Here is a 19,046-nt window from a genome sequence, read left to right as displayed (position 1 = left end):
ATTATAAAGTGGAGACGTTAAGTGCAGGGAACGATGGTATTCACTTTCAGACTTGCTGTGGAATATTTTATTTTTCTTCCCAGTAGCTTCTTTCCCATGTCACCTGTAGATCTGGTTCATGAAAAGCCATCAACTTTTATAGTACAGGAACTTTCCATGATTTTTAAACTTCTAGACTAGCTTCTGTTGATGTTCTGAGTCCATGAAGAGAATTAATCATTCACCTGTTTTCAAACAGCTAGAAAGCTGACAGTTTTCATTATGCCTCACATTTATCTACGGCTGACCTTTATAACGTCTTGTCTCTAGAAGAAGGATTTTTCTCAAAAAAGTGAAATGATTGCGTTAAAAATGTTCATCAGTTAACTCTTGGAGACCATGACATGGGGGGGGAGGGGAGTTGTTTATTATAAGCTGAAAGTATTTTTTTCCTGGAATGGAAATGAAGAAGGAAAGTATCTTTCCTTCTTTTCTGAATTTCTGTGAAGATGAAACCCAAATCCTACCCTACGTAGAATGCGTCCTGTAGTGAATGCAGTGTGGGTTAACTTTCAACAGATTAACTTTCTCCGTAGGGGTTGGTTTTAAACAGTTAGGGCCTCTGTGTTCTGACAAGTACAACTAAATATCCAACAAGGAAAGAGCAACCTTGTGAGAGCTCAATGAAACATCCAGGGGATTTTCTCTCACCTTTGCTTCTCCATTTTCTCCAGGCCTCTCTAAAAGTCTTCTTCTCCCCATGAATTGCATGTGTGGGGTTATCTCTGGATAAGGACCCCAAATGGGAAGTGGAGGGCTTTGGATAAATTAAAACAGGTGGGGACGACTTTCTCTATTTGGGTCTAGGACATTCTTTACCAACTGGATGTTGTCAATTCTGAGAAGACACTTCCAAAGCCCCTGTGAAGTACTCCCCTAGGAAAGAGCGAGACAAGCAGCGTTTGCCCATCCCACCGCCTGGTTGCCCTGCCCTCCCCACTCTCTACACAGGGAGAGAGAGGGTCTCACTGTTTCTCTGGGGCCCATGGATGTTTTTCACTTTCTCAGGCTTTCCCTAGCGGAGAAGGTGATAATTGTATTTCAAAGGGCCCATTTACTCCAAAGAAAAGCCAGTTTGTTTCTAGTGGAGAGATACTCTTTTTCTGATTCTGAAGGTCACCTGCGAGCACCTCTGAAACCTCTCACTATTCTTTAGCAATACGGTGATTACGAGTTTAGTCCCTGAATTACTTCAGTTCCCCCAGGACGGGGACCTCGCCTCTAGATCTCTGCATCAACCACTTGGCATGTAATACCAATAAATGTTATTGTTGGGTTGAAAAAAAGATGTTAACAAAATAAACTCTTAGGAAGGGTAGATGTTGCCAATAAATTAGGAGGTCAGATGTGTTCTCATGAGTAACTGAATATTAGGAAGTCAGATGTGTTCTCCTGAGTAACTGAATATTAGGAAGTCAGATGTGTTCTCATGAGTAACTGAATATTAGGAAGTCAGATGTGTTCTCCTGAGTAACTGAATATTAGGAAGTCAGATGTGTTCTCCTGAGTAACTGAATATTAGGAAGTCAGATGTGTTCTCCTGAGTAACTGAATATTAGGAAGTCAGATGTGTTCTCCTGAGTAACTGAATATTAGGAAGTCAGATGTGTTCTCCTGAGTAACTGAATATTAGGAAGTCAGATGTGTTCTCCTGAGTAACTGAATATTAGGAAGTCAGCTGTGTTCTCCTGAGTAACTGACTATTAGGAAGTCAGATGTGTTCTCCTGAGTAACTGAATATTAGGAAGTCAGATGTGTTCTCCTGAGTAACTGAATATTAGGAAGTCAGATGTGTTCTCCTGAGTAACTGAATATTAGGAAGTCAGCTGTGTTCTCCTGAGTAACTGAATATTAGGAAGTCAGCTGTGTTCTCCTGAGTAACTGACTATTAGGAAGTCAGATGTGTTCTCCTGAGTAACTGACTATTAGGAAGTCAGATGTGTTCTCCTGAGTAACTGAATATTAGGAAGTCAGCTGTGTTCTCCTGAGTAACTGAATATTAGGAAGTCAGCTGTGTTCTCCTGAGTAACTGACTATTAGGAAGTCAGATGTGTTCTCCTGAGTAACTGAATATTAGGAAGTCAGATGTGTTCTCCTGAGTAACTGAATATTAGGAAGTCAGATGTGTTCTCCTGAGTAACTGAATATTAGGAAGTCAGCTGTGTTCTCCTGAGTAACTGACTATTAGGAAGTCAGATGTGTTCTCCTGAGTAACTGAATATTAGGAAGTCAGATGTGTTCTCCTGAGTAACTGAATATTAGGAAGTCAGCTGTGTTCTCCTGAGTAACTGAGTATTAGGAAGTCAGATGTGTTCTCCTGAGTAACTGAGTATTAGGAAGTCAGCTGTGTTCTCCTGAGTAACTGAGTATTAGGAAGTCAGCTGTGTTCTCCTGAGTAACTGAATATTAGGAAGTCAGCTGTGTTCTCCTGAGTAACTGAATATTAGGAAGTCAGATGTGTTCTCCTGAGTAACTGAATATTAGGAAGTCAGATGTGTTCTCCTGAGTAACTGAATATTAGGAAGTCAGCTGTGTTCTCCTGAGTAACTGAATATTAGGAAGTCAGCTGTGTTCTCCTGAGTAACTGAATATTAGGAAGTCAGCTGTGTTCTCCTGAGTAACTGAATATTAGGAAGTCAGCTGTGTTCTCCTGAGTAACTGAATACTGATGTCCTCCGAAGGATACAGTTGAGTGCCCAGGAGCCTGAGTACAAAGCACACAGCACTCCATTTTCCAAAATCAAGTGCACAGCTGAGATGCCCCTGATCTGTATCAGGTGATGGGACTAGATTATCAGTAGAGCCTTCCCATCAAGCCCTAACTTTTCAGAATTCTGTGATATTCCTAACACATAATGGGTGCTTAAATATTTGCTGGATAAATGAATTGAGGGTTTGTTAAATGAAGTCATACTTTCTCCATTTACTTATTCAGTAAATATTTATGGAGCTCCATTGTACCTAAAACAATGTTTATGTGAAGTTGTACATCCTGTCTTTCAGATGCTTAACCGGTGCAAGATGAATTTCCCCTCAGCTCTTACACCCAATAGACTGGGTTCCTAATGGGCAGGGCCTGTGTCATTCACCTTGTCTCCCCATGCCTGTCATGAACCTCTAAATAAAGTGTTTGGAGGCTTGCTTGAACTAGACTTTGAAATGTTTAGGGAGACATGGAATAAGAGATAAGGCATTCAGGGCAGACAGTCTCTCCTAGGGAAAAAAGAGGTGCATAAGTGGAAAACAGTATATTGAAGGAACACAGGTAATAACCCCAAAGTCTTAGCCAAGATGCCTGCTGGGCTAATAGGCCTGGGAGAAAAGAGAAGGAAAGGAAGCCAGCGTCCATTAGGAGGGGGTGTGAGGAATTTCTTGGAAAACAGGTCTGGCCCTGGGATAAGTGATGATTAGCACATAGCTTCACCTTGGTCCCAGGTGGCCTTTGGGGTTTGGAGCCTGCCTTGGGGACATGTTGTTGTCCCTAGAACAGGAAACTGCTGAGGTCTAGGCTAGTGTTTTAGGGCCCCATCTGAGCTGCATTCAAGGCAGAGCTCTAGGGCCCATGGAAGGGGAATACTAAACCGGAACCAAGCACAGTTCCATGGGCCCAGGTTCACGGGCTCAGGGGCTCAGTGAGTGTGAGTTCCTAGGATTTTCCTTGCACACCCCTCACAGAACTGGGGCTGTTAATGACCCCTGCTAAGGTCAAGAACTAGGAAGACTGAGGCTGAAGGTACCTCAGTGACCTTAGCAGGTGAGAACAAGCAAGGGCTGAGGCCCAGACTGCTCTTATTATGATAAGGAAAGCAAGAAAGGTAGATTAAGACCAGATGTAGAAGGCTTTGAATGCCAGGCTGAGGAGTCTGGCTTTCACATGAAAAGAGGGAAGCCAGCCAAGATTTTTTATTAGAAAGTTATCATTTGCAGACTTTTGAATTTCATGGATCAATAAAATTTCAAAAACACAATTTTTTTTTTTTACAGATTGGTCGGCATTTTAAGAGGCTGGGTTATCACCATCACTTCATAAATGAAAGGACGTTTTAATATTTAAAAAAAACTAGGAAAGAACCAATTTTAGGATAAAAGCAGTCTTCCTGAGAGAGTAGTTGACAACTAAAACAACAGCTCTATATATATACATTTCTCAGGTGTGTGAGAGTGTATGAGTGTAGGGGTGTGTGTGTGTGTGTGTGTGTGTGTGTGAGAGAGAGAGAGAGAGAGAGAGAGAGAGATCATTGCCCTTATTTTTCTCATTTCACTATCCATTGATGAAAATGAAGACATCAGCTGTTTTGTGCAGCCTGAATTTCATGAAAGTTAGTACTATGTCTGCAAACAAAGAGACTCCCCAGATCAGATGATGTCCTACTTATAGGATCTATCTGATACAACGAAATAATACCACAAAAGAACTGAATGGTCCCTTGGATTTTTTTTTTTTTCTTTTTTGGCTGCGTTGGGTCTTCGTTGCTGTGCATGGGCTTTCTGTAGTTACAGCGAGCAGGGGCTACTCTTCGTCGTGGTGCACAGGCTTCTCATTGCGGTGGCTTCTCTTGTTGCAGAGTGCGGGCTCTAGGCGAGCAGACTTCAGTAGTTGCAGCATGAGGGCTCCATAGTTGCAGAACGCAGGCCCTAGAGTGCATGGGCTTCAGTAGCTGTGGCACGTGGGCTCAGTAGTTGTGGCACATGGGCTTAGTTGCTCCGCGGCATGTGGGATCTTCCTGGACCGGGGATCGAACCTGTGTCCCCTGCATTGACAGGTGGATTCTTAACCACTGCACCACCAGGGAAGTCTATTAAGTTATAATAGAATTTGGCATGTATCTGTCCTCAGAGAGTTGCTTGTATGTTTTTTAAACCATTTATTTAATGATTTAAAGCAACTCCCAATAGTTGCTGTCAGACTCTTAAAAATTACAGTTGTTTCCATTAAGCAGATAAGATCATGGGAGTGAATTGTCCAGCAGTCAATTGCATAATTATTAAGGCACCACATCTACAGTGTTTCTCGTTCTTGATGTGAAAGCATATATGAAGATGTAACTATACATTGGTAAATGATTTTAAAGATGATAATTATTATCAAGAAACCTATTTTGCTAATATTTTTAGAAAACATTTTTTCTGAAAAATTGAAACACTTTTCAAATAACATTACTTCATGCCATTTGGGGGAAAAAGTGTGACACATTTTTATGAGATAAATTCAGTATTTGTGCTAATAAACTTCTCCCTAAGCTAAATGTAATTCACTCTTCACCAAGAGGTCCTACTGTAGTCAACCCTTTAATGTTTTCATTTGAATCTTATTTTTTCCAGGCTTTTAGAAAAATAAACAATTGCTCCAGTTAAAGTTAGTCAGCTTGTACTCTACTTTAAGAACATTAAGTACCGTTCTAGTGACAGTAATAAAATTATACTGCCATACCTGAGCTCAAAGCAACTATCCTACCCTTTCTCAAGCTCACTTTCCATTGTGGAAAAAAGAGAAAGAAGTCAATATTTTCAGTCAGTGTTTCTGATGAGACACCTGTGTGTAAGATAGTTGACATGTGTTCATTTGGCAAGATTTTACAGAACTCCTGCCATGTACCAGGCACTGTTCTAGGCTCCTGTCCTCACAAATAAGGAGAGACTAACAGTAAACAAATGATTATATGTCAAGTGGTGAAAATGAAGCAGGATAAGGGGGTAGAGGTGATGGAGGGGCTTGCTTTTTTATATAGAGTGGTTAGGAAAAGCCTTCCTGATGAATGACATTTGAAGACATTCCAGCAGAAATGTGAAGGAGTGACTCTTGCAGCTATTTAGGGGGAAAGCATTCCAAGCAAGGGGAAGAGTAAGACAGAGGCCCCAAGGCAGGATCAAGTGAGGTGTTCTAGGTGTGTTCTAGTGTGTTCTAGGAGGAGCAAAGAGATGAGTGTGTCTGGAGCAGAGGAAGTGAGAAAGAGAGCCATAGGAGATGAAGTTAGAGAGATGAAGGGGTTAGATATGAGGGCCCTGTGGGCCATGGTAGGGACTGTGGATTTTACTTTGAATGAGATGGGAGCCAGCAGAGGGTTTTGAGCAGAGGGGTGCCCTGGCATGACTTATACCCTAGAAACTTTCCTCTAGCTGCTGGTTACTCCAGCTCCATGAGCAGGAAGGTCTTTTAGAAGACTGCTGATGTGATCCAGGTGTGAGGTGATGGGGTTTGGGTCAGAGGGGCAGCAGTGGAGGTGGTCAAATTCAAGATTTATTCCGAGAGAAGAGCGCATAGGAATCCGATGGTTGGATGAGGAATCACGAATGACTCCAAAGTTCTTCAGTTGAGTACCTGGAAGAATGAAGAGATCATTCACTGTGATAGGGAGACCCAGGTGCAAATCTGGGGGAAAGGAAGTGAAAAGTTCTGTTTTGGATATGTTATATTTGAGGTGTAAACCCACTGTAAAGTGGGCAATTAAATGCACCAGTCCGGCATTCAGGGAAAAGTCCGGGTTGGAGTTACCACCATGGGGAATGGAGAGAAAAGGACCAAAGATTGAGCCCTGGAGCTCCAGCATCTGGAGGTCAGGAAGCTGAGGAACCAGCAAAAGAGGTAAGAAGGGGTGATCTTTAAGGCAGGAAAATCCCAAGAGCAATGTTCTTAAAACCTGAGAGAAGGGAATTCCCTGATGGTTCAGTGGTTAGGACTCCACACTTCCACTGCAGGGGGCCCAGATTCGATCCCTGGTCTGGGAACTAAGATCCCACGAGCCGTGTGGTGTGGCAAAAAAAAAAAAAAAAAATGAGGGAAGAAAATGTTTCAAGAATGAGGGGGTTGCTCAATGGTGTCAAAGGTCACCTTTAGTACAGGCTTAGAATTAGCCATTGGCTTTGAAAATATGAGGGTCATTTGAGACCTTAATGAGAACTATTTGAGTAGAGTGGTAGGAATGAAAGCTTCATCAGAGAGGGTTCAAGAGAGGATGAGAAGAGCAAAGTGAAGGCAGTGATAAAGGCAACTCTTCTGAGGAGTTTTATTATAAAAGGAAGCCAAGAAATGGGGCAGTGTGTGCTTAGAAGGATGTAACATCAAAAGAGAGTTTTTGAAGTTGTTTTTAATATGGAGAAATAAGTATATTTGTATGCTAATGGGGGGAGAGAATTCCTAGAGCCATGACCTTGAGCTACCAACCTAGACCATGACCCAAAATAACTATTATAGCATAATAAAAGACCAGTTCATGGACCAGTTAGGAGATTAGGCCACCTCTTCTTTTATTTGGAATGTTGCTAGGTTCTTTCCACACACTCTTCTTAGTCTCTATGTAACAGGACCCACAGCTGTCTTAAAGCTATTGGCCTAGAACTTCTTCTAGCAGGGTGTACGACATCTGATTTGCGTTGTGAGCCATGAACCCTTCAGGAGACGGTTCAACCCTTTTCCATAACTAGGGTTCAAGCATATAAAGATACATTTTCCTAATTAATTAATTAATTTTGGCTGTACTGGGTCTTTGTTGCGGCGCTTGGGCTTCTCTAGTTGTGGCATGCAGGCTCTGGAGCAGGGGTCCCCAACCCCTAGGAACAGGGCCGCACAGCAGGCGATGAGCAGTGGGCGAGCAAGCAAAGCTTCATCTGCCGCTCCCCCATCTCCAGCATTACCACCAGAAACACCCCACACCCCACCCCCGGTTCGTGGAAAAATTGTCTTCCACGAGACCGGTCCCTCGTGCCGAAAAGGTTGGGGACCGCTGCTTTAGAGCGTGGGCTCAGTAGTTGCGGCACGCGTGCTTAGTTGCGGTATGTGGGATCTTAGTTCCTGGACCAGGGATGGAACCTGGGCCCCCTGCATTGGGAGCATGGACTCTTAACCACAGGACCACCAAGGAAGTCCTAGGCATATAAAGATATTTTGGATAGGAGGCGCCATGGTCATGACAGAAGCCAGGTTACAGAGAGAGAGAGAGAGAGAGAGACAGTCCCTGAAAGGAAATCATCTTAAATCAAGAAGTCTGGCATCACAGGCCTGTGGTGAGAAGTGGGTACTGCTTCTGCATAAAGCAGGTGGCTGTAATTGAACCCAGGCCCCTGGGGAATATCTGTGTGTCTAGCAAGAAAAGAACTTTGTGGTTCAAAACAAACACAAGCCAACCAACCCAGAATCATTGTATTACTAAGGTCCCAAGCCTCTATGCTACTGAACCTTCTCTCTGTGGGATGCAAATGGTAGAACTATTGGAAGAGGAATCAAAGAATTCCAGCCAGCAGCTATGAGGTTCCCTGGGCAGATGTTGGGCAGCGAGGCAGACGGTACAGGGGCCTTAGAGTAGATCAGACCAACGTCAGTCAAAGTTTGACTGTCCTCCTTCCGTAAGATGAGAAAAGCAAGAGCAACAACAAGGAGACGGAATCATATTGCCATTTGGTGACTCAGTGGTCTTGGGTGAAATGCCAAGGATTGTTACCTAGGATGCACTAACTACGCTTACAACAACCTTAGGAGGTATGTATTGTTATCCCGTTTTACTAATGGATGTAGGATGGTCAGTGACTTGTCATGGCCTCCTGGTTAGTGACCTGGATACCGACACATTTCTGTCTGTCCCCATGTCCATGCCCTGCTGCTCCCACACCTCAGAACCATCGTGCTACACCAAACGCTGTACTCTTTCTTAAGTCTCCCAGAGACTGGTCCTCAGGGCTTATCCCGCCCTAGCCTCCAGCGGGCCTTAGTGCTGAGACTCATGGCTTTTATGGAAGCCTGGGGTTCTTACTGGAATATCAGTTTTTTCCAATTCTTATTCCTTAACTCTATAGATTATTTTAGCAGGCACAAAGTTATGGTTTGCTACCAACAAAGGTGGAGATAAGCATGGGGGAAAAGGTCCATTTAAAACTTTACTATAAACATTACAATAAAGTTCATTCATTCTTCATGAGAGCAGTGTCACCCCCAAGAAGATGAAAATTGGTTATTAGGAGTTGGGTCCTAACATTTTTATTGTATAAAGCACAGATATACATATAGTACATATACATATATACAGTATATTTTTGGAATTAAAATTTCATTGAGAGATGATTAGGAAAAATGTGTAAAAAGACTCTTTTGAGTGACAAATATGAAAAAAAACAAAGGGTCCATGGGGTATGGGAGGATGAGAATGTTGAGTGTGTACTGTGTGCCAGAAACATGCTCTCATTTGACTGTAATTAAACATGAATAGTAGTAAGCTGCTGAATGTTCAGAGCAGTCCCTGTTTTCCTACTGTCTCCTCACTTTCAGTAACTTCCAGCGAGGGCTTCCCTGGTGGCGCAGTGGTTGAGAGTCCGCCTGCCGATGCAGGGGACACGGGTTCGTGACCCGGTCCGGGAGGATCCCACATGCCGAGGAGTGGCTGGGCCCGTGAGCCTTGGCCGCTGAGCCTGCGCTTCCGGAGCCTGTGCTCCGCAACGGGAGAGGCCACGACAGTGAGAGGCCCGCGTACAGAAAAAAAAAAAAAAAATTACTTCCAGCGAGGCTGTGGGCTGTGTGACTGCTCCGGGACAGGAGCCACAGTTAGGAACTGCAATTTCTGATCCGACTCAAAGCTGTTGGGTGACCTTGGGCAAAAGCTCCAGTGCCTGCTGGAACCTGGCCTACCTTATTGCCATGATTTATGTCTCTGTTTGGCATTGCTTTGCTGACGTTGCTGAGGGTAGCAGGGTGCTTTGGGGACAACCACCGAACAGCAGTCAAGCAGCCTTAAGGATGCCAGGGCAGGAAAGTAGAGGGTCCAAAAGAGCAGTAGCAAAGGAGAGAGGAGAGAGGAGGAGACAGGCGGAGCAGTAGAGAAAGGAGAAAGGAAGGCACAGGTGGGAAGGCAGAAAGGTGGGGTTCCAAAGGGAGGAGGTGGAGGTGAAGCACTTAACGTGGTCTCCCCCGTTTCAAAATATCAGACCAGAAACACTGCTGGGCATATTACCATCCTGGTGACGGTAATGTGCCGCGGGAAGCAGGACTGTCAAGGTTCCCTGTTTTTCAAAGCATTTATGTAGTGCTTAATACCACGTGCTCTTGTGTCAAGGTCCCATTCCATGGAATGCTAGCAGAGTACCATGTAAATGCTCCCTAGCATTAGAATCTAAGCAGAGTTTTCATAATTTCTGAAGGCTTCGTCTCCCCTACTATTAGTTGAAGGAATATTTCCCCCGTATTAGTTGAATAGCATTTCCCAACTCAGTAGAAGTCTCCAGGGGAAATCCTGTGACATCTTTAACAATTTAATCTTGCTGTTGCTAATTGGTGCCATTTCTAGGTCCCTTTTCTTCGTGTTGCTTAATTGGCTTATTGAAACATAATAGATTAGTAACATATTTCCGTAACTTGTTTTAGCCATGTTCAGCATTCTCTGTTATGGTTTATGTGGGATTACAAACTCAAAAGTCTGTGGGGAATCACAATGGTAACATAAATGAGTGGAGTGGGCTGAATGCAAGACAAGATGGAGCAGTAGAGACTAGGGCAAACTGGAGACTGTCTTGTGGGAAGTGGGTGGCCACTGCCCACCCAGCTCACAGGCTGCAAGGGGGCTAGACTTTTAGAGTCTTTTTTTTAAAGCCAGAGATCAAAATTTTGTGTAAAATCTCCTGGGTTTTCCCCCATAACTCTTGTTTTGAAAAAAAATTCAATATATATGCACACAAGAGGAAAGAATAATACAATGAATACCTACATATCTTTAACTAGATTCAGTAATCTAGTTAATTCTAATGTTAGAATTCTGCTTCATTTCTTTTCTATCTCTATCAAACACACACACACACACACACACACACACACACTTACTTTTTTGGCTGACACACACATTTTTCCTAAGTATGCAGCATGAATCTCCTAGAATGAAGAAATTTTTCTATGTCCCACAACGTGATTTCCACACTCAAGAAATGTATCATTGACTCAATACTATTATTTAATATACAGTCTGTGCTCAAATTTCTCATATTGTCTCAATAATATATTATTATTATATATATATTATAATGTATTTATAATTATTATAAATTATATTATAAATTATTATATTATAATGTATTTCTCATATTGTCTCATATTGTCTCAATAATATATTATTATTATATATATATTATAATGTATATTATAATGTATATTATAATGTATATACATTATGTATATGTACATATACATAATGTATATGTAATCCAGGATCTAATCAGTGAGCATACATTGCATTTAATTGCTATGTTTCTGTAGTCTTCTTCAATCTAAAACAGTATTCTAACTTCTTTTTAAATTGAAGTACCGTTGATTTAGAATGTTGTGTTAATTACTGCTGTACAGCAAATTCTTTTCCATTATTCTTTTCCATTATGGTTTATCATAGGGTACTGAATATAGTTCTCTGTGCTGTACAGTAGGACCATTCATCTGTCAATGGACATTTAGGTTGTTTCCATGTCTTGGCTATTGTGAATAGTGCTGCTATGAACATAGGGGTCCATGTATCTTTTTGAATTATAGTTTTGTCTGGGTATATGCCCAGAAGTGGGATTGCTGGATCATATGGTAATTCTATTTTTAGTTTTCTGAGGAACCTCCATACTGTTTGCCACAGTGGCTGCACGAGCTTACATCCCACCAACAGTGTAAGAGGGTTCCCTTTTCTCCACACCCTCTTCAGCATTTATTATTTGTAGACTTTTTAATGATGGCCATTCTGACTGATGTGAAGTGGTACCTCATTGTAGTTTTGATTTGCGTTTCTCTAATAATTAATGGTGTTGAGCATCTTTTCATGTGCCTGTTGGCCATTTGTATGTCTTCTTTGGAGAAATGTCTGTTTAGGTCTTATGCTCATTTTTCAATTGGGTTGTTTGTTTTTTTGTTGTTGAGTTGTATGAGCTGTTTATATATTTTGGAAATTAAGCCCTTGTTGGTCACATTGTTGGCAAACATTTTCTCCCATTCTGTCAGTTGTCTTTTCTTTTTGTTTATGGTTTCCTTTGCGATGCAAAAGCTTATAAGGTTGATTAGGTCCCATTTGTTTATTTTTGTTTTTATTTCTATTGCCTTGGGAGACTGACCTAAGAAAATGTTGGTACGATTTATGTCAAAGAATGTTTTGCCTATGTTCTCTTCTAGGAGTTTTATGATGTCATGTCTTATGTTTAAGCCTTTAAAACCATTTTGAGTTTATTTGTGTGTATGGTGAGAGGGTGTGTTCTAACTTCATCGATTTACATGTGGCTGTCCAACAGTTCTCTAACTTTTAAATTCTTTTTTCCGTCTTTCATGGTATTGACATTTTTGAAGAGTCCAGGTCAACTGCTTTGCAGAATGTGCCTCAACATAAGTCTCACTGTTTCCACATGATTTGATACAGGGTAAATGTTTTCAGCAAGGATACACATGGATGAGGCTGTGTCCATCACACTAGTTCTCTTCAGGAAGTACATGATATCATTTTGTCCTGTAATTGGTGCTCTCAGTTTTAATCTCTTGGTTAAGATGGGTCTGTCATATTCCACAATTGTAAAGAAACATTTTCCCCTTTATAATTAATAAGCAATCTGTGGGGTGATACTTTGAAACAGTGTGACTGCCTTGTTCCCCAACAACTGTCGCCCAATGATACTTGCCTGAATCAATTATACTAAGAGTTATTGTAAAATGGTGATTTCAACAATTCTTTCTACATTCATTAGTTATAATTTTTCTGTAAAAAGAGCTTTTTCACCCACACCCTTGCCCCCAATACACACAGATTTTAGTGTCACTGTGAATTACGGATTTTTAAAAAATTCACCGTGTTACAAATCATCACTGTCATTCTTTTTGATTCTCAAATTGTCACACATTTGTCCATTTGAGGCTGATTGGACCCAGCTCCTTGGTCTGACAGGTGCCTATCATTCCTTATGTACTTCTTTACTGTGGGGCACAACGAAATGCTCCAGGCTCATCCTGCCCCAACTCTAGAATCAGCCGTTTCTCCAAGGAGCCCTGGTTCCTTTTAGTGAGAATGCAACATGATTTTAAAATGTTGACAAGAAATTAAAAAAAAAATTTTTAACACCTTTCAGCCCAAACAAAACACATCAGCAGACAATGTTTGACCTGCAGGCTCAGTTTGGGACCTTTCAATTATACAGCTTTTATTGTATGCAGATGTTCTCACTAGAGACTGGCAGATCTGACCCCTCCAGTTTCATTGCTAATGTATGTAGGTGTTGGGAGTTTATGGAAACTGGTTGTCAATTGGAGGACAAAGGAAGCATTCCCTTGCCCACAATGGTAGAAACCAAACAAAACCCGTTATCATCCTCTCTCCCTATTTGTTCCACAAGTGGAGACCTGTTTGATTTTATTTTTACAAGATAACGTACTAACTGCAAATAGTAACAGACTGTTTTGTTTGTTTATTAGAGGATTTTTTTGGCTTAACTCAGAGTGTGTTTGTCTAGAAAGATTGTTCCCGCTGTGTAGTGAACTCCTAAGAAATAAAGCTGCCATGCTCATACTTCAAGAACAAAAGAAGCAGAAATCAACAAGCTGGCCCTTTACCTTTTTAAAAATACCCAGTTTGCAAGGAGATCAAGCTCATACCATTATCTGTCAGTGCTCTAAATGCCCTTACACACATCCTGCCACACACCTTACTCTAGAAAATAAAATATCATAGAACAGGATATATATAAAATATCATAGAACAGGATATACAAATGATTTTATAATGCACATTGATAAGAAATATATTCTGTTGCTTTCTTTGCCACTTAATTTTTCTTTTTGCGGTACGTGGGCCTCTCACTGTTGTGGCCTCTCCTGTTGCGGAGCACAGGCTCCGGACACGCAGGCTCAGCGGCCATGGCTCACGGGCCCAGCCGCTCCGTGGCATGTGGGATCTTCCCAGACCAGGGCACAAACCTGCGTCCCCTGCATCGGCAGATGGACTCTCAACCACTGCGCCACCAGGGAAGCCCTTTGCCACTTAATTTTATTTCCAGCAAAAATGATTTATAGGTAGACAACTATGTTACATATAGTTATTATCAAATATTCAAATCACACCAGAAAGTAGTACTTTTTACATGCAATAAAAAAATTTTTTAAGGGGCCAGGCTCGTATCTTTCATTCTTACTTTTTTAATGTTTTAATTCACCTTTGTATTTGGCAGGATTGATGTTTTAGGCCACAAATTTGCTTTCAACAGGCATATTTTCTTGCTAATTATTAATCTTCTTTGTTACTTATTAACTTTAAAAAGCACTGTAGTAAAAATGCTTTGGTGTAAAATTGCCCTGTTGAAAAATCTTTGAACTCCAAAGATAATGGATAATGAAAGGTGAGTTTCTGAACCAACTGACACTATCAACCAAACCAAAAACCTAAAAACCAATCTAATCATTTGTTTTATAACTATCAGTACATTGCTTCATGAATATTTGGCCGTGTCATTGTTAATTCTCATTTTGATCTCGTTTGTACTATTGCTTCTTTCCTAGTACTTTTCATATACTTTATTAGTCAGTAAAACAGTTTAAGCCTCCACTGTGTACATCCACATCCTGGGCTGGGTCTTGAGAGGAATCCACAAGAGATCTCAGCCCAGGTCTGTGGCCAGAGGATCAGCCTGGCACGTTCTGTTCTGTCCATGTTGTCTGTTGCCGACCTAAAATAAATTAACTTCACCTCTTCACCTGTAACTCCAGGTTTTTTGATACTCCTCCCCTCTTCTAGCCATCCCCAAAACTAAGCCATTAGCCAGGGTGTCTACCACGGGGTTCTTGGCATTTGGAGAAAATGTGGGATCAAGGCAGCTTTTCTTTACCAAACGAGAGTGTTCTTCCACACCTGGTTCCCAAACCAACAAATTAGCCACTGAAGACGTGGCACCGTGTGGTGGCTGCTGGTTCAATGCATATACCCTTGAAGGGTCGGGGCACAGATCCCACCATTCCATTAGGCTGGCTGGTTGTAGATGATGAGGTAGGTAGTAGAACCAGTGGATCCCATGGCCGTGTGCTAACTGTCATGCCTCCTTTGCTGTAAAATGGGCCCCTGGTCTGATGTTGTGTGGACTCCCATGCCAGTAAAGCCCTCGGATTGTGGTGCTGGCGGAAGAGGCAAAACCCATATCTAGAGTTAGTATCAGTTCCAGTAGGGACAATCTCTACCCGCTCCGAGTAACAGCTGGTTTCCTTAAAGGACAGTGCAGATCGGTGCCTCAGTATCTGTTTTCTTCTATTGGCAGGTTGGATACTCAGCAGCAACAGTATCCAGATCAGCCTTGGGGAGAGAAAGCCAGTGCTGTTGGGCCACATATAACTACCATTCCTGCAGCTGTGGCCACTCTGTTCATAGGTCAATTACACAAGGGTTGGGGCGGCCAAAGACAAAGAAGCCTGACCCCTGAAAAGACATCCTCTGCCTGGTTGCTCAGTACTTCCTCTGCAGTCAATGCTCTTTTTTGTTTTTTTTGCGGTACGCGGGCCTCTCACTGTTGTGGCCTCTCCCATTGCAGAGCACAGGCTCCAGACGCACAGGCCCAGTGGCCACGGCTCACAGGCCCAGCCGCTCCACGGCACACGGGATCCTCCCAGACCGGGACACAAACCCGCGTCCCCTGCATCGGCAGGAGGACTCTCAACCACTGTGCCACCAGGGAAGCCCTCGTTGCTCTTTTGGTGGGTATTAATATGAAGCCCAAAGATCCTCAAGCTCTGTGCTCACTCCCACAAGTACAGTTTATGCCTCTTCTCCAAATGATCTTTCAGTCTCGCTCCATCTGGACTCTTAATCAACTAGATGAGCTATGTGCCCCTGCCCACAGGTCCATGCATGGCTCAGGTCCTTTCTTCCTCCATACAGTGAACCATCCAATGCACCGCTTGAAGCTCTGCTCAGGGAGAGGAGTCCCTTTCACCATGTCCTTTGAGGCTCTGCCAGGTGGGGCTATAAGTGTATCGGCAGTCCGTCTTCAACTAGGTGACAGGGGAGAATAGGCCACCTATTATTTGTAACTTGCTTGTTCCCTCCAGACCTGCTTAAACCGGATAACAAATGAATACTTTCCATAGTATAGTGGATCGCTGTTGCATCCATGTGGTCTTATGACAGTGGATCTCTATCACCCAGTTCACAGTGGGCAGCTCTGGATCACATAATTGCTTGATGTCCCATGGTCAGGTGCTCAGTCTCTACTAGGGCTCAGTGACATGTCAGGAGCTGGATACCTCTAGCATGATTGGATATACAGAGTCATATGGCCTGAGTGGTAGTGTAGCTTTGACCCACTGTAAAGTTCTGTCTTGCTTTGGGTCCTACTCAATAGTGGCAGCCTTCCAAATCGCCTGGTAAATTAAACAGAGCAGTATTCCCAAGGACTATATACGCTGCCTCCAAGATCGAAAGAGAGCCACTAAGTGCCATGCCCCCTTTTTAGTGGTGGAGGATACAAGGTGCAACAATTTGTCCTTTCCTTTCGAGGGGATGTCTCAGCCTGCCCCAGGCCATCGGACCCCTAGAACATTACCCGTATGCCATGCCTCAGAGGGTTTTCTCCCACGCTCTGGCAGACATGTGTCTTAATTGGGCATTCAGAGTACTTGTCATTTCCTGCTCATGCAGGGGGTCCGATTAGCTTGGTGTTCTCAATGAAGTGGACCAGCTTGATATTCTGTGGAGTGTCAAGATGATCAAGGTCCCTGTGGGCTTTTTGTAACAGGGAACAGGAGAGTTAACCTAGGCCTTGGGCAAGACAGTGAATGTGAACTGTTATCCAGTCCACAAAAAGTGAACTGTTTGATCCTCCGTACTGATAGGGATTTGAAAGAATACATTCATCAGATTAGTAGTTCCATGTCAAGTACCAGGGACTGTGTAGATCTGCTCCAGGAGAGAGAACCATACCTGGCTCAGTAGCTGCAACTGGAGCTACGATTTGGTTGAGTTTAGAGTCGTCTCCCAGGTGAACTGAGTAGGGGTATGATGGGGACCACCAATCCTGCATCCTTTAAATCTTTGATGGTGGTACTAATCTCATCAGTTACTCCTGGGATGTGGTTTTGCTCCTGATTTACTGTTTTGGCCAGGGTCATGTTGTGGGCTGTGCAATTTCAGGCGCTTCTGTTTGGCCCTTTCTGCCATATTGGTTCTTATTCACAAATCATGGAACCAATGTGTATCCATCCCAATTATTCACTTGGGAGTAGAGGAAATACTCTCAAAAGTGGATCCATGGACCCTTTAGGCCCACTGTGTGGCATTACTCTTACGTGGAGCCACGATAGCTTTTTGGGTCCCCAGATATCAGTGCCACCTTGGACTTTGTAGCCACAGCTCTTGAAAGGTCTGGGTATTTCCCTTTCCTCAGCTACTCTGGTAAATGGCTACAGTTTGCTTTGGGAAAGGATTGAGGAGTACTTGTGGTAGCATTGCAGGATCCTTTGGCAAGGTGACTCAATCAACAGCACTTTTTGGTCTACAAACTTGACTTAGATCTAGAAACTGGGTGAGGACTGCAGTTTTCTAACAGTTGACATCAATTTTCTGCTCGCCATGTCTCCATTTCTTCTGGTAAGACAAACCTAGTAACACCTGCCAGCTGCCCTTCTACTTTACCTATAGGAACTCCATGGTGAGTTCCTATCTGTGCATCAGCACAGATTTCTGGGAAATAAGGCAGCTGGCCTTACCTCCCATAATGGTCTCTATGTACATCTTGCCGCTGTCAGCACCTGGTCTCAGCCACTCCAGAATCTTATCACTCTCATTGGAACCAGAGAGCCTAATTCCATGGTAGCATCTCTAGCCTACAAATGACAAGCCTGTCCACCCAGCCTACAAAGGACAGCCACCACTGAGCTTCTCAAAGATGCTGGTGATCTCCTTTCCTGTGCCTTCCTTACTGCTTTAGTGCAGGGAATATTCTCCTGGCTTCCCAAGGAACGATAATGAGGATGTGGGTTTTGCAGTGTCACCTAATAGGTCCACTCTAACATTGCCACCTCCTTGATTTCCCAGACCCCTTCCTCAATACTCTGCTGAGGCAGTTCCAGCATCTCCATCTTACCTATTGAAAGGCCAAGTTTCAAATACCAGCAGCATATTAAAGATTGTCTCCAGGTGTCATTGTCAGGAGGTAAGTCCCAAGTTACAGGAGAGCGCTTCATGTCAACGAATCCTCCTCCCCGCATCCAGCTGTATATTTCACTACTTTCATTGTCCAACACCCTCAAGATTACTGCTGTTACATATGAGCCAGGTCTTGAGTTCTTTGAGTACAGTTATTTCCTCCTGGAGCAAGAGCCGTGCTGCCCTGCTCAGGCGCTGCTATAACCTCGTCCTAGTTACAGGTCTGTGTGCCCTGGGAGGAGGTGGGGATAGAATCTAAGGAGGATGCGCATCATCTTCTTAAAGAGGCACTTTCCTCAGTGAGGGTCTCTGTGTGAGAGGAAGTGTTTCACTTTGGCAAAAGGGCAGAAGTTGCTTCTCCCAGCCCAGAGGGTTTGGGGAAATTTGAGAGTTTAAGAGTCTCAGGCTCATCCTCCTAAATGTCCCTATTCCAGATCTCAGCGTCCCTCTCATTACTCACCAGAGCCCTTACGTTGGCCTAAGAGACCTGTTGAGGCTGAACGTTGTCTCCTTTGTATCTCTGCTACTCTTATTAAAGTCCTGAGCCTGGTTTTAGCACCTTGTGTCTGCAGGAGATAAATGTCTCTCTAAATACTGCCTTAGAGGCCTTCTGATTCCTGCAGTTGACCGGTGGCTAACCCAAACCCGTCATTCTTCTCTCTTCTCTTTTCAACAACATAAAGGTGTTCACAAAAGTCAGCTCACTCAATAATCCCTGTCGTCACCACTGCCCCACACCACGCATGTGCACTGCCATTGCGTGAGCCAAACCTGCACCTCATTCAAAACCAGCCTAATGGAATCTTAGTGATTGTGTTGCTGCAGCTCCCCAGGGCTTCTCTTACCCCACTTACCACCAGCAGAGGGGTCCTTGTTGCCATCCGCCTGGCGATCAAT

The 19,046-nt window shown here is 43.2% G+C and overlaps 2 protein-coding genes across 5 annotated transcripts in view; both read left to right on the top strand.

The window, feature by feature from the left end:
• CDKL1 (cyclin dependent kinase like 1) overlaps window positions 1–19,046 on the top strand; it is a 70,898-nt gene that overhangs the window by 1,362 nt on the left and 50,490 nt on the right. The window contains exons 1-2 of one of the 4 annotated variants that reach the window (XM_032618280.1): window positions 15,676–15,700; window positions 18,039–18,156. The exons of the other annotated variants lie outside the window; for them this stretch is intronic. The gene's annotated coding sequence lies outside the window, so the exon portion shown is untranslated. Of the gene's footprint in view, window positions 1–15,675; window positions 15,701–18,038; window positions 18,157–19,046 lie in introns of those variants that run through there. 4 annotated transcript variants of the gene reach the window in all.
• LOC116748626 (translation initiation factor IF-2-like) overlaps window positions 1–19,046 on the top strand; it is an 80,104-nt gene that overhangs the window by 17,362 nt on the left and 43,696 nt on the right. The gene's annotated exons all lie outside the window — the stretch shown is intronic.

This window comes from Phocoena sinus, chromosome 2, assembly GCF_008692025.1.
Source record: "Phocoena sinus isolate mPhoSin1 chromosome 2, mPhoSin1.pri, whole genome shotgun sequence".
Classification (NCBI taxonomy): Eukaryota; Metazoa; Chordata; class Mammalia; order Artiodactyla; family Phocoenidae; genus Phocoena; species Phocoena sinus.
The sequence above is the reverse complement of the archived record's forward strand: the minus strand, read 5'-3'. Positions and strand labels throughout refer to the sequence as shown.